General features: G+C 42.5%; 2 long non-coding RNA genes across 2 annotated transcripts in view; both read right to left on the bottom strand.

Annotated features, from left to right (window-relative positions):
- LOC125328754 overlaps positions 1-16,315 on the bottom strand; it is a 141,114-nt gene that overhangs the window by 32,833 nt on the left and 91,966 nt on the right. The gene's annotated exons all lie outside the window — the stretch shown is intronic.
- LOC125328757 lies at positions 3,580-4,048 on the bottom strand. Its single transcript, XR_007204849.1, has 2 exons — positions 3,958-4,048; positions 3,580-3,635 (listed from the first exon to the last, which is right to left on the bottom strand). It is a non-coding gene; the product is annotated as an uncharacterized LOC125328757 (long non-coding RNA).

Below are 16,315 nucleotides of genomic sequence, written 5' to 3'. Positions count from 1 at the left end.
TTTATCTTTTTTTCCCTTTAAAATGCATGCTGATCTCAGGGTATTTTCATTTCACATGTCTGCACATGGGTTTGCCAACCACAGCTAGTCTCCCCCGATGAGCTTCCTGATCTTCCCCATTTCACCACCTTTAATGATATTTTCAGCTAGAACTGATACTTTCTGTGTAGCCCAAAATGACAGGATGTCATGGGAGCCAAAACTGGTGGCAAAGGTAGCACCCTGGCTCAGCCCAGGCAAAGGCTTTGGGAAGCATCTTTAATAAGATCAATGGAATGTTTGCTTTTCCTCTCCTCTCCATCAGTCATGCAGAGAAGGGAAAGTCAGCAGCTGCAAAGATATTGGTCCTTTTTGGTCTTCTCCATTCGGGATAACCAAATTTGTAACCTTTGAAGGAACAGTTAAACTATTTGTAAAGCTGAGATAAGTACAATTATCAGCCAAAATAAAATGTTCATCCAGAGTAGAATCATGGCATCTCCTCAGTCTTAGGAGCTGAGAGCGAACCAGTGATTGGGAAAAATATCAAAAACTTACAAGAGAGAACTTTTGAACTGTTGGCCAATTTTGCTTTGCTCCTATAAATTTTCTTCACTTGCCATGTTGCTCTTGCATGAAAAGAAAAAAAAGGAGAAACAACTAACAACAAAAACACCAAACCTATAACCATTAGTTAGCTCTGTGGTGAGGTGTTTGTCTGCCAGCCTGAGGTCAGAAGCAGAGCTGGGATCCCAAGACGGAGGCTTTGTATTATAACATTGTATTCTTGATGCGGTAGTTGAGAGTCAATTACTGTTTCCATTATAAACCCTGTTTTCCAAGGGTTTATACCTCAACAATTTTCATTTTCATCATGCTGAACTTGGCATACGAGCCTTATGGGTTCACAATTTTTAAACAGACCAAATGAGAGTGGCCCATTTTTAGATACAGAGTAGTCAGAAACTGTTTGTCAGTTGGTTTTCATTTTTATTTTTTGAATTTCACAAACTAAACTATAGTTTCACTTTTAAAACTACATTACTTCAGAGAATTAGTCTCTGTGGCTGGGTCTGATACCTCTCAGCACTTCTAAGAAAAATTTAATTGCATTTTTTGTAAATAAAAAAGCCTGTTGACAAAATTCTCCCTTTAAGAGCTGATTTTCTTTGTGTAATTTCAGATGCTGAGGCTCCCAAGCAATATGTCCCTACGGAGGCTGGAGCACATCAAGCCACTTTTACAGCTCAGAGGTGGATTTTAGCTGAGTAACTTACCTCATTTTGGAAAACTGGGGGCAATGCATCAATTCAGAGGTCAACACCTCCAGTCATAATCTTTCCGGTGACTTCAGAAAGCTTTGGACCTGAGAGACCTGGAGGAATTGTCTCACTCTTTCCCCCACCAATGACTCACGGTTGACTGTGCAATGTGGGGCAGAGGGAGGTCTCTCTCCTGGGCCAGGTGAAACCCAGAACAGAGCCTACCCTTGATAAAGACCAAAATCCAGATGGCCACTGGCTTCTGAGCCCTCCATCTGGGGCTGCATGTCACTCAGTAATTGCACACAGCAGATGCTAATTGCTTAAAAGCTCCTTCAGCTTAGAAAACTCTCTTTGCCAAGGCCACAACAAATATTTTTCTTTGACTTCAATTTCCATGCATTCCTTCCACCTGAATTTCCTGCATTTTTTTCTATTAATTGAAGATAGCTGGAATCACAGGGCGATGACACAAAAGTTTCACAATTTGGCTGTAGCACTGTTGGACTGACTCACACTCGGTTCATCCCTGTGAACGCCTGTTTCTGGAGAAAACGTTTGTTTCCTCTGAAGTACAAAGAACTCAGAGTTCATTTTTACTAGAAAGGTTTCTGGTATTTTTCCCCAACAGAACTGCTCTATAGTCTAAAAGCAGAGCAGAGTCTGCTCTCAATGAGCCAGATCTCTACTTTTAAGGTGGCCGGTAAAATCTTTCACTTCTAAAATACAATTCCACTTAATTTGTTTTTACAAATCATTCTTAGAGTACACCGGTAAGATCTGCAAGTTGGATCATACTAATTTTCTTCGCTGGGAAAATGAATCACAGCAAAGTTGTGACTCACCCAGAACCGCACAGAGGATCAGGGGCAGAGACAGGAGGAGAACAAACATTCCAATTCCCACTACCGTGGATTGCTTTCCCAACACAGAAACTGAGAGGAAATCAATTAGATTCTAATCCAAACTTTGCTGTTGGTAATCGATTTCAGTAAGTTTGAGGACAAACCCCTATTTCTCACTCATTCTGGAGGAAGTCACCCGATTTTGTCACCTCTCCTTACATCCCCCATCGCAGCAAGGTGAGGCATCAAAGCAGTAGACAACACCAAGCTTCATCACCAGTGCAGTTGACATCATATTGTCAGGTCAATCCAATTTTTCCTACATGTAATTGACGGGATGTATTTCAGGGATGGAATGCAGAGTTTTGGGCTGCCATCTTCCCTTTCACCGTCGTGTACGATCGCCATGGGCTGTATGTGCAGAGTGCTTGCCCAGATCATGTTTTTGTGAACACCGACAAGAACAACTTTCTTGAAAGCTATCAAAGGCATCCTCATTATCCTTTATGGGCTGTGTAGAAAATGTCTCCACTATTAGACATTTAACTGGAGTGCAGCAGAATGATTTTGCTGGCCCCCTCCAGTTCTTTGGGTAAAAAGCTCTGTTCATAATCAGTTTCTGCTTTTTTTAATGACCCTCAAGAGTTCCCTTCTGGTACACTTCAGTTCCCTTTCTAGTGTCCCATTGATTTTACAGACTTTAGGAACTTGCTCTTAACCTTCTGCTTTTTCCCTGGATCACTGCTGAATGATTAGGCACTACACAGCCTTTTGTTACCCAGTACACTGAGAGTGATATCTGGAGAATTAAAACACCAGTTACAATAACATTTGCTGGGGAAAGAGACTGTTCTTCTCTCAGGGCTATTGACCCCATTTATGTACATGATTTTCTAAGAGGACAAGAATGACTTCAGACTCAGAGAAAAAATACAGGATGATCTGCTTGAGCACAAGATTGAAATCCACTCAAGAGCCTATGCTCATACTGTGAATTTTAGCAGCAGAAGTGGAAGCATTTTGTGTAGGGAAGGGTAGGCTAGAGCCTGGAATATGGTGGGCAGTGTGCAAGAATAAAATATAAGAGATTAAAGAAAAGGATTTTAAAGGATTTTCCAACTAAAGTGTTTCCAGTTATCTGATTTGATTCACATGGAGCCACAGCAGTGCCAAAAATGCATGCTTGTTGGGTTTTTTTTTGAAGTTGGAGAAGTCTGAGAATTACTTCTTAAGACATGCCAGGTAAATTCAAAGAGAAGGATGCTTGGTGCAAGGACATCCTCCTAACCACAGAATAGCAGTGCCACAGGCTGTGATTAAATGTGCTGTTCCTCCCAGAGACTCTGATCCTTCTCAGATGCTCTCATTCCACCCGAATCTCAGTGCAGGAATCATAGAATGGTTTGGGTTGGAAGGGACCTTAAAATCATCTGGTTCCAATCCCCCCCTCACCATGGGCAGTGACTTACCCATGCAATTTGAGGACTTTTTTCCTTTGCCCTGTCCTCCTCAAGTACCACACCAAACTTTTTTCAAGGTAGATCAGTTCCTTGAAAAAGATAAAGGATCAAGCTCTGATATCATCCTGCAAACTTTTCCAATCCCCCCCGTATTTTCCCAGGAGGGTGAAGTTCAGGAAACTCCATTTACATCAACAGGTTTGAACCAGCGTGTGGAGCCAGCTGCAGCCCAATTACTGCCCACCCTCGGCTGCTGCTGCCTGGCTGAAAGATGCTGGGAGGGGGGGAAAAAAACACCCAAGCTTAAAACCAGAGAAAGAAATCACATCATTGTTGTGGTTGTTGAGATGCCAGCTGAAAAGGAATCATTATAAAGAGGCTGATACTTTCGGGGGGAGACAGAGGACTCACCCGAACGATCCCAGTTAAGGGCCTTAACAGAGAGGCGGCTTTAACGGCTCTTTGGAACTGGTGAGCCTCCCTGCTTGGCTGGGTTTGAATTGTGTGTTACTGCAGTAACATCTCACAAATAGGGACACCCCTCCTCTTAAAAACTGTTTGCTCCCGAAATAGCAACACAATTTAGCAATATTTTGTATCAAGACAATTACATTGTAGTATTATTGCAGTCTTAGTACCTCATTAAAACAAAAAAATGTTAAATCCTTGTTTTGTTGAACACAAGAGATGAATAGTAAATATTGATTTAGAATGAATGCAAACATTTCCCTAGGAGTGGATAATTACAGCCTTTCTATGCAAAACACTTATATTTGAAGAAGCACTTCACTTACTTTGCCATGTGGTATACATTCTTTAGTACATTTTAAATTATACGTTGTCCTGGACAGTGTCTGCTCTATAATTTCTTGTGTCTCTACACCAGAGTCAGTATGTAATTTTAAACTGCAAACTTTCTGCCAACGAGAAGGGGAGAACAAGCTTAACTCTTTCCCTTAGCTGGGCTCAGAAATCAATTCAGACTGCACACAGAGTCCTATGACCAGCGAGCTCAGGGCTCGAGCAGCAAGGAAGGAGTTTGGAGTAGCTGGAATTTAAGAAAGATGCTGCTCCCAGCAGTCCTCGTTTTCACACGACATTTTCTGATTACGTCCAAGGCTCCATGTGTTCCAGTTTCCAGCCAGATCACAAGAAGTCCAAAAGTTTGAACAAAAAACTTGACTTCTAGAGAATTCACAAAGAAACTGAACATGTGAAAAAGAGCGCTGAGGTTGAGCATATTCAAATGTATATCTGAAGGAAATGATTTATTCTACTTTTTTTGGCATTCAGATGGGCAGTTCCTTTGCAGACTGACATGGGAGAGACTCGGCTCTTTCCAAGGAGGGTCAGGCATCCCTATGGTGCTTCATGAACATAGAGGACAGAGTTTATACACCAAATCCTCTAGCCTTTGTCAGCCATTTTAAACTGTGTACATCTATTAGGTTGAAAAACTTGAATATAAATTCATAATCAGGCAATGTGGATGTGAACACAATATGCCCCTGTAGTAACTTGAGAGATTAATCCAAATGAGTTATGAATTTTGTTATCTTATATAACCACAAGCACCCTTGCTGCATTATTTTATGGGCCGAGTTTTTCAAACCTGGGACCTTGCACCCAAATTATTTTTTTCATAAATATTTACGCCCTCATCTCCCCATCCCAAAGCAGAGAAAAGCTTAAATAGATATTTAAACTCATCCTAGTTTAAGCAGCATTTAAGGATGCGTTTAGAGCCCCTTGACACATCATGCAAGGATAGGGTTCTGTGTGTTGCTGGATGCAGAAACTTTAGGCCCCACAGAAGATTAGAGACCATGGTTAATTTGTTGCAGTAATGAGCAGAGCAATGGTACTCAAAGGAAGAGCAAACAGGCGTTGAATGTGATTCCAGACATTGACCACAAATTGCATCGACTAACCCAGCACTGGATAAAACACAGCCCTGGCAGGAGGCTCTTACGTGTGCCATACACTCTGATATCTCCAACTTTTTCTGTAAAACTTACAAAGCAGGCTGTAGCTACAGGACAAGAGGAAACAGCCTCAGGCCGTGCCAGGGGAGGTTAAGGTTGGAAACTGGGAAGAATTCTTCACTGAAAGGGTGGTCAAACTGCCCAGGAGGTGGTGGAGTCACCATCCCTGGAGGTGTCCAAGGAATGACTGGACGTGGCACTCAGTGCTCTGGTTTAGTTGAAGAGATGGAAATCAGTCAAAGGTTAGATTTGGCGATCCTGGAGGTCTTTTCCAACCTTAATGATTTTACGTCTTATGATTCTACAGGTCTTAAATCCACACATGTACATTGGCACACACATGTTTGCTCACAAAGCACATCCCAGTGTTAATCCTGCTGGATTTTTAGCCAGGGAATTCATTGAGTACTACTGCAAAAGAGTTAAATATAGGTTTAAGGAAATATTGTTATATTAGGGGAGAGGTGGAGGGAAGGGAAAGAAACTAGATAAATTTGAAATAAAATAGATTTTACTATTTCAAAATAATTCCCCGAACAGGGGAAAAGGGGAGAACGAATAATAATAATAAAAAAAAGCGTATCAAAATGAAGCAAGTTCTAACTGAAAGAGAAAAAGATTGCTGGGAAAAGCAACGAAGTGCTGATGCCCCTTATTTTCTCCAAGATCTTTCTCATGAGCCTCACACTTCACCCACCACCAAACCCTTTCCACGCCGTGGTTTTATCCGGCAGCTGATCATAAGGAGATACATTTCCCTAACGTGTGCTTCCTTAGGCACAGCTTTGTACTTCCCGAGAAGCTTAGCAGAGCATTAAGGCAAGAGACTTCAATCCTGCGGGCAAAGTTTTGTGTCTGCAAGGAAAATATTCAACCTCCCCACTTGGCACCTACCCCTGTGCTGTTTGGAGGCAGCCCCATCTCCACAGCAGCACCCAGGATAGTCCTGCTCAGAGTGACTGAAGAAATCTTCCACTGGAATTTACTGGCTTTAAAATTACTTCTTCCCTGTGCCCCCTATTCCAAGGATTTGCATAACCATAGGGGAAAAGACGACACGAGATAAAAATAAATGTGGCTGCTGTGGATCCAAAATCAAGGGGAAAGTGTCAGGGCAGTGTTTTGCTATGGGTTTTAGTGGAGACAAAATAACTGAAACTACTAGGAAAGATAACGTATGACTAAGAAAATTCCCTGAGCAATCAGGGGATGTGTTTTCAGCTTTTTTACATTCTAGTTTTATTTTCTCACAGCAATGAAATAGGATGAGATTGGAGTCCCATGACCAAGCTGGCGCAAACCACGCACCCTACCTGGATAATCACGGACTGTAAATCATCATTTTATAAGAATTTAACTTTTCAGCTTCCAACATAATCAAACGTAGTGGTGAGGGGGCCACTAATCATGACAAAAAATATACTTCAGTTTCTTTCTTGAAGTGCCAACTCCAATAAGTTCTCCGAGTGAAATTAAATGCATGCTCTTATTCCAAACCACAGTTTCCCCTTGGGATGGCCCGATCTCAAGTGGGGGCTGAAAGGCCAGTTGTACCACAGCCCAGGGTTACACCCATTTTTGCAGTTTTTTTTAACTACTGCATGTAGTATAAATTGTATCCCAGCCCACTCAGTGACTGTGCTTTCCAGCATTGGTAATAAAAAAAGATGTCTTCATAGTTTCCACATTCCAGCACTAACGAGTGGGCCAGTCCATATCTTCCCTCGGTTTCTCACAGTTTGGTGTTTGTTTGCTTTAAAGGCTTCTCTGCAAAGCTAAGGGCAGAATAGAAAGAAATATCTGGTGTGTGGCATAAGTGACGGTTGGCGCCGAGTCTGAGAACAGTAACAAAGAGTCGTTTTAGAGTAGAAATTAAAGTGGAAAAGACCCATTAGTCCATGTGCTCCGTGTCCCTGCCAATGCAAGGGTGCTCCACGGAGCGATGGTTTTTCGCAGGCTCAGTCGCTGAAATCGCGACATTTGAGTGCAAAAGGCAGCCCTCGACATCCCAAACCCTCAAAGAGGGTGTTCCACCTCCTGAAGCCTCCCAGAGACTGAGCATCTCCTCTCCAATGCCACAGGGGGCGAGGAGGACCCTGCCCCGGCCAGTCTTCCAGCAAAGGAGCCGGTCGTGGTGTCGGCATGCCAGCTGCTGCCCTGCCAGCACACCGGCCAAAGCAAACATCACACCATGCAAATTTATAACAAAAAGTGGAACAGAGGCCAAACACAATGCCCTCCTGGTGGGAGGAAGTGTGGAGACAAGACTTTTTCCTTTATTTTTCCCTTTCTTTTCTTTCTCCCCCTTCTTCTTGGAAGGGAGGAGAAATGTTTCTTGGCTCCTCACTGTGAAATACAGCAGTGGCAAGGGAAAGGGAGCAAATCCAGGCACTGGCTTCTGCAGATATCGATCCCTGTGCACTCTGAAGTGGATTGTGACCTTTGTCAACCTCACCCCCAGCCAGAGAGTGAGGTCAGGGAAGACTGACTGAGATGGAAATAGCCATTTTAGTCACTTTTTAACCTTGCAGTCACTCACAGGGTGTGAAATCCTGGAGATCATACAGGTTCTGCAACACAAGGCAAGTGCTGCAGCAGGGAGGGCAAATTGGAAGGAAAGGGTGGAGTTGGGTCAAGTTTTTCCTTCCCAGTTCCCAGATCATCTCCAGAAAGCTGATGGCATAGAGGGGAGTTATCAAGGGTGAAGTCCTTTGCCTGTGGCATGAGTCAGATGCAGAGGCAAAAGAGAACAGTGGAAGCACGAATGGGCTCACACTATTGCAAAAAAAAAAAAAAAAAAAAAAAAAAAAAGAGTAATTTTATGCTTTAACAATACTGGCACTCAGGAAAGATGCAGTTCTTGAAAGCTGTCATGTGTCTGGGACTCCAGTATTCCCCTCCAGACACATCTATCCTCCATTCACAGGACTGATGGCCAACGCATTCAGGGCTAACTCGGCGCATTCCTGATCCCTGGGACCCGCTCTGCGTGTGCAGAAGAACTTCTCACAATGCAGGCAGTTGATCTGCACACACTGCAGGCTTTGTCCAGGACTTCTCCATGTCAGGCATCCAAACTGGAGCTGCTGAAGTCCGGAAACAACCCAGACAAATAGCAAAAACACTATTTCTCTGTATGCAGAATATTTATAAGCAGAATAAGGGCACTTCGATTATCCCGGCTGCGTAAGGGAACAACCTTAAAAGACCACAATGAGGGTGTAAGCACTCAGCAGACAGGCCAGCCAGAGAACAAGCCTCTGTATCAAATGATAATTGTGGCTAGGAGAAGCAAATCCGAATTTCCTAAGCACGGAGAAGGCTCACAGGACTGGTGGAGATGGTACTTACCATACGAAAGTGTTAACAAGCAGTGAAAGAACTGAAGCGCATCTAATTAAAAATGCATACCGAGGCATAAAGACAGAGTATAAGAGTAAACAAATGGCAGAGACCAGATTTGTTTGCAATAAATGAAGAGGAAAACACCACACAATGCAAACTCATCCAGCACAGAGGATACGGAGGGAGGCGGGCAGGGAAAGGCACGGCTCTGCAAAAACCTCCGAAAGCAAAGTACAAGGCCAGAGAAAAGCACGTGGCACACCGGAGCATGCGTGAGCGGGACAAAGGGGTGGAACTGGTCCCAAGACACTGTCCTTGGTAGGAACATTTGCCATTTCCAAACAGGTACCACACGGCAGTATGGTTAGACCAAAAGACGCTGCCAAGCAGAACTCCAGGTCAGCATACGAACAGGCCACCATGGGACACAAAACAAAACAAGGCCTTGTGGAAAAGAGTCAATTTTAATATTTCTGCTGTAAAATATCTAGAGATAAGCAGGAGGATGCTGAGTTGGGCCACGAGGTTGGGGCTGTTCTGAGAGAGCCACTTCTGGTTTACTGGCTGGATGCACAGAGCTTGCGGCTATTCACATGAGTGACACTACCCCATCTGCATTGGATTTTCAGAAATAAAAAGATCTTCTAACCTTAGAATTATTTGAGTTGGAAGGGACCTTAAAGCTCATCTGTTCCACTCCTTGCCATGGGCAGGGACACCTTCTACTACACCAGGTTGGTCCAAGTCCCATCCAACCTGGCCTTGGACACTTCCAGAGATGGGGCAGCCACAGCTTCTCTGGGCACCCTGTGCCAGGGCTGCACCACCCTCACAGGGAAGATGTGCCATTAGAAGGGATCTTGTATCCAGGAAATACTGACACCCTCGACTGCTGGTGTGTTCATCATTCCTGATTTTGAACAACACTGGAAAACAAAGCCCAGACGCTCTGCCAAGACTTGCTATGTCACACCTTAACCACAAGGAAAACATGGGCTCTCCAGGGCCAGCAGGAACTCAGGCTCATTGGCAGCGGCTCATCCTGTCTTCCCTCACCCCAGTCACGAGGCCACCTTCTTTTCTTCAATAATTATCTTTCTTTTAGGTCCTGCAGCACTGAACAATGGTGATCACACCATTTCCCAGAAGCAGCGTTTGCTTGATTACTGCAGAGCACTGTCATCTGTTTGTTTTTTCAACACATGATAGGCCACTGCCTTCATCCCCTTGGGATTCCCAGCCAAGCGCAGTTCCCATCCAAATGGGGATAAAAGTTCAATTTTATTTCACGGTTTTGTCTTCCTTACAACAAATCTTTTCTGACAGTGTTTTCTGACTGCTAAACTGTTCCGTTTTGAGCGATTGATCTAAAACATCTGTCCTTGAGATTAAAAGCAACGTTGAAGGGATACTGCGATGCTATTCCAAAGGTGTGGAAGTTTTTGAACACCAAACTAGTAAGCAACAGGAGGAAACTTTTAGGAAAACTCATGCTCTTCAGCACTTGGATTTTGCGGCGTGCATCTTTCCCCAGAAAGTTTTGCCAACTGCCACATAATACAGGAAGTCGTGCTTCAAAATATTTAAGGTTGCATTTCTCACCATTTCCTTCTTATCTTTCATAAGACTCACATTTTAAAATGTCAGCCTACATGTGGGAATGTTTAATCTCAAGGATGCTGATCCTTTGGGAAACTTTTTTAATCTTCTCCTAAAGTTGGGGGTTTTGTTGGCTTTTTTCTTCCCCCTTTGCTTCCCTCTTCTCTTAATGGTTTGCTTCTGTTTAGGCTGTACCTTGTTTCTTAGCTGCTTTTAAACCCCCCAGCCTCGAGCTGTTCTCCCCTTAAAGAGGACTTATATATACCTTTGGTAACACAATTGAAGGTGGGAATATTACATTCCCCTGATATTTTAGTTTTCCAAAAAATACACTGAAATGATAAAACAGCAAATTTAATTCAAAACATTTAAACTGTGAAAGTTTGTGTGCATCTGCAATGGGCCTGAATACCGAACCCAATGTTTGGCATTACATTTTTGTTTAAATTCCATTATTTCCGCTTGCCCATATTACTGCATTTATTTTTAGTGCCAGTGTTCCTTACTGCCAATTTAAATTCATTTAATGTTAGGCCCACAACAGTTTTTCAATACCTTTTTCTTATTTGGCTGTATAATTAACTTTCCAAAATATGATTTATTTTAGTTGAGTTAAGCTTTGGCAAGAAAGCAGGGGGCATGGGGGGTTCTTCAAGCACAAATTTACTACTGGCAACACTGCTATGAATGGCATGGAGACCAGCATCAGAAATCCATCTTATTCACAGAAAGGGCAAATCCACTGGGGATTAAGTGTAGCCCTTCTCCACCCTCCCCCTTCCCTGTCCCCCTTGGCTACCCTCCATTTACCAGCTCAGACATGGAACTGAGACTTATTCCTTGATTCAGAAAAAGGAGCTATTAGAAGGCAACACCAGTTCTGAGTATGCTGGACTCCATCCAGGCAAAATTTGTTCATTTCTTAATAATAACAACATCGCATCCTTCTAGGTCATTAATAAATAAAGGGTTTGGAGGGGCAATAAAAGGATTTTTCATTTTTCCTTTACTAAATGAAACTATTGCTATAAAGGCCCTACATAATTCGCAGTAACCTGTGGTATCATAATAAACTGTGTTCTTTGGCCCCAAGCTCATACAGTGCTTAAGAATATGTTTAACTGAGAGAGTGAGACTCCCATTTAGAAAAATAAAAACAGATATTTCCCTGCCTTTCAGGAAGAACATATGTGCCAATATTTAGATATTTGGGCACCTGCACACCATGACTCTTGGAAACAACCACGGTGAGGTCAGTGGCAATCAAAAGTGCAAGATTCTGCATATGGTAGAAGATGTTTTATGCAAAGTTTTCTTCAGAAAGCTCCTAATCACATCAGAAATGGACTTGGGATATCTTCCCCCACAACACCAGTCACCAAAAAGAGCAGCCATCTTTGACAAGTGTTTTAGACTTTCTCCTTCAGGCTCAAGGACCTGTCTGTGTGGATGGGAGCAGATCTGGACACCAAACAAAAAGCCAGTATTACACAAAAAAACCCCATCAGCAGTTCCAAAAGCTACAATGAAATAAATTCAATTTGCTATGATGAAACTGAAAAATTATATAATGAGGAATATGTGTGTGTGTGTGTGTGTGCATATACATATATATATATATATATGTAAAATATATCTGTATAGGCTGGGCATCAACAGACACTCATCCCACATACCAACACTGTCTCAAGGGTTATCTCTTGAACAGATCCTTTCGGAATAGATTTTTTTCTGGGTATAGTTTTCTGTATCTTCTGATAGTGACCTTTAAAAGCCATATAGTTCAAACCCCATCCAGCAAACAGGGACATCTTCAACTAGACCATATTGCTCAGAGCCCCGTCCAACCTGACCAGGAGCAGGGCAGTCACCTCTTCTCAGGACAACCTTCTTCACAGTTTTACCTCCTTTATTAAAAAACTTCTTCCTTATTTCCAAGCTAAATCTACCCTGCTTCAGTTTATCCCATGCCCTATCACAATAGACCCTGCTAAAAATTTGCCCCCATCTTTCTTACAGGGGAAAATATGCACAGTCTTGACCCTTTGGTGTCTGGCAGCCTGAGGATATGGTGGACATCATGTAGATCCTGAGGTGCCTGCTCTTCCTTCTGCTACCTCCTGTGATGGAGCACACTAATGAATGCAACCACGTATGTTTTGGATTATTAATCAACATGCAAGAATGCAGTCCTGAACCTTCAGCAAAAGCCATCACACTCATAGTTTTCAGATATGGTATGACCCTGATGAGTCCTGCTCATCAGATCCTCCAGGAAGGGGTGAGGTGTCATGGTGACAGTGTGGCTGTGGAATGGGGTCAGCTGCAGCCCCTCCCAGCCTCACCTTTCCCGTGTGGAAAACAGGCTGTCACTCAGTGATGTCTCATGCCTTTCCCCCAGTCAGACTGAGAAATGGGGACACTGCACATCCTCTTACACCACTCAGCTGCAAAACTGGTGTGGGGCTTTGAATAATTAACAAGAACGACCAGTCATGGCTGCTTACAGGAGTCATCAAGAGAGATTAGCTGGAAGCAAGTACTGATGCTCTTAAACTTCTTATGTCTACAGCTGGCCTTGTTTTTTTCCCCTCTGTTTCATTTAGCACCAAATCCTCCAGGTGCTCACAGGGCAGACCTGTACCAGGGGCTGGGTCCTGCTGCCACCCCAGAGCTCAGTCCTGCTCAGGGGCTGCCCCACTGCAGATCCGCTCTCCACATTGGCGTAACTCCCCTGGCTCGATGGTATCAAGTTCAAATTCCCTAGATTTTGTTTGTTGTGCCATAAAACGAACGTGGTAGCTGCAGTCCATCATGCTAAATCATTTTAGCACCTCCTTTACCCTACATAGACTTATGGTGCTGAGAGCACATTTGTATTTTTCTCCTGCTACTTTGGATTTATACAAAAAATGCCCCAATTTCCATTTATTTGTGACAGAATATTGCCTGTCTTCCTGTTTTATCTTTGCAGCTTAAGAAAAATAACATAGGACATGATCACCACTAACAAGACAGCACGTTCTATATAACTTCTCCCGCTGTGTTGTTTTATTTACCAGCTTTCAAATCCCTAACCTTCCTCTCTCCAACTTCCTTTTAAATGAAAGGATCCTCTTGTCTCTGTGAAGTTCTTATCATCTGCACTGGTTTGCGTGTTAAAGTTTCAGCATCCATTTAGTCAGTGGTGGTTATTCTGCTTAATGACTCCTATACCCCTGTTAATACTCTTTTATCTGGCTCTAATATTTTAAGATCTTGTCTAATATTAATGTTAAATGCTAATATTAAAGATTTGCTACTAATATTTTAAGCTCTTGGTGGTAGTGTACTAATGTTTTGGGAGGTTCTTGGGAGTTCATTGTTTTGGAAGGATTGCTGGATAAATTTTAACAGCCTTTATGAGTACTGCATAGAAATCTGTGCAAAATAACTGGAATAGAGGGACAGGTTTTAGCAATTTATTTATGGAGTATCCTGCCAGCAATGAGCTCAGAATCAGGTTGAAAATGTATGTGTGTGTGTGGGCATGTGAGTATGTGTCTCTCTGCATCTCTTCAATAAACCAGAATAGAGAAAAATAACCCCAGTGTAAGGCAGAGGTGGGGGACACCTGCAGCCTCTCCTCCATCGGGTTACAGCCAGTGCTGCCACTCCAGGTGATGCTACAGGGACGGGGAAGGAGGTGGCTGCTGTTCCACAGGAACCCCAGCCCTGAGTTACAATTCCTTCAGTATTGCTACATCACCAGTTTTTTCTATATACCTACAGACAGCCACGTTTATCTCTTGGCAATACAACATCCTAAAGATTTACGGAGGAGTAGGGAAAAAAAAAATTAAAAGAAAAATGATTGAATTAAACCTCCTGTGTTTCAATATCAGTTTATTAACATGAACCTCTGCCACATGCAAAGGGAGAACAAAATCCACTCTGCCTCTGAAGATCAACCTCCTCCACTAAAAATAAAATACAGTGTGGCGTTTATTTCACCACGGTTTAAGAGTTAATGAAAGATTTGCACCTGTACAGCTGTTGCAGACTGAAACGAGCTTGTGGAGCGAATGTGTTTTCTGGTTGAGACAGTTGTAAATGCCTTGAGTAAAAACACTGAGGACTGCTAATGGATAGGTTTATTTTAAAGCATGCCATCTGCTATCAATCATAGAGAAGTATAGGAAGCAAGTTTGGCTGTGCTCCCTCCTTGTGAGCCTGATAAAGATAGGGCTGTGGTACTCTGGAACATTTAGTACTCAAGAGAATAAAACATCAAACCTACTCAGCAGCTCCACTAACAATAATAAAAATGCCTCTGCCTAAAGGTGACATTCTGAATTTACGATTATTTGTGTCTATAAAGTGTATTCTTTGGCTCCTGACTCATTCTGACTGTCTCACTACAAGAACAATACATTAAGCCTGCCTGAAGTAAATGGAAATCCTATCCTTTTATTAAACCAGCAGCCAGCACCTGAGATGTTCTAATGCCCTGTAGGACCCAAAGAAGGTTTTCTGCTCTGAGTGTTAATTCTTTTGTTAGGATTAAAGTCGACTATGGAGAAAATGCTTATTTTATACACTCAGAACTAAGCCCTTCTCCAGGTAAATGTAGTTTTAAAGGAATAAGAATAAAAACAAGAAAACCCAAGGCAGATGATGAATATGCAAATATGCCAAAAAAGGCTACAAAAACTGCAATTTACGGCGATAGTTCATATTTTATGCTACTTAGCATTTGAGACAGGAAAAGCTTACGCTGTAAGAACCTGCCCAGGAAAACCATGCACAAAATTCCCAAAAGGTGTGTGCCAATCTTCTTTCCTAGTGCTGAACTTCACATCTGCTGAGATTCTCCAGAACTGAATTCAGGGATTTTTTTTATATATTTTTTTTCTCCCTTTTTTTCCCTACACTGCATTTTCCCCAGAAAAAGGCAGTTGGAAGATGAAGAGCTACTTCCCCGAGATACACGAGCATTTGGTTAACTTCAGAGGTATGAATCATTCCCCTGGCTAACACCACATCCCTCTTCTCTCACTCACACTCTGGTACCCCACTGATCAGGGGCTCTTGAGCCTGCCTGTTTAAAAATAATTAAATATATAACACTTCCTGGCAAATTCACCAGATATAAAAAACACTCAGCAATGAAGTACGCCGGATCCGATCACATTAAGCTCCTATCTCCTATCTGCAGCTTAACAAAATTCCCTTGCAAGCCTGCTGCAGATGGAAAACATTGCTGTGGAAGCTTGGGGACAACCCACCTGGTGATCAAGCTCATGAGCCTAATTAAAGTTAATAGAGAAATTAAAAGTGGGGAAAAAAATTAGAACAGCAGCATGGAAAGAAAAAAAAAAAAAGAGTAAGCACTAGGAATAGAAAAAACATAAAAAGCAATAGGAAAAGTGAACTTTTCTTTGAATTCTGCTCCGGAAAGTGATGGTGGTTTCTTTCAATACCCCTCACATCCTGAATTCTTTACACAGTGGGCCATAGGTCCAAGTAGAAAAGCAGAGAACTTGTAAAGTTCACAATATTAAATCAAGGCTGATTTTGTGTTGTATTCACCATTTTGGTCCTCAAGAGTTTCACTGTCTCTAAAGTCCATGGTGAAATGACCACTGGTTTCAAAGGATATCCTTAATCCCCTTGTCTGAGAAGCAAAATAACTGAGAAGTTTCTAGGGGAGGAAAAAACTAGCACATACTTGGACTGAGTAAAATGAAAGATTATGAAAAAGAATTAGGAGACTATAGAGACAGAGGAAAACCACAAAGATAGAGACGATTGTTCTACGGGGAAGTGAATAAGCTCTGAGCATGTTGGGAGCAGTCTGC

The sequence above is a fragment of the Corvus hawaiiensis genome, chromosome 7 (assembly GCF_020740725.1).
Source record: "Corvus hawaiiensis isolate bCorHaw1 chromosome 7, bCorHaw1.pri.cur, whole genome shotgun sequence".
NCBI lineage: Eukaryota > Metazoa > Chordata > Aves > Passeriformes > Corvidae > Corvus > Corvus hawaiiensis.
This window is presented reverse-complemented; position numbering and strand designations above follow the sequence as displayed.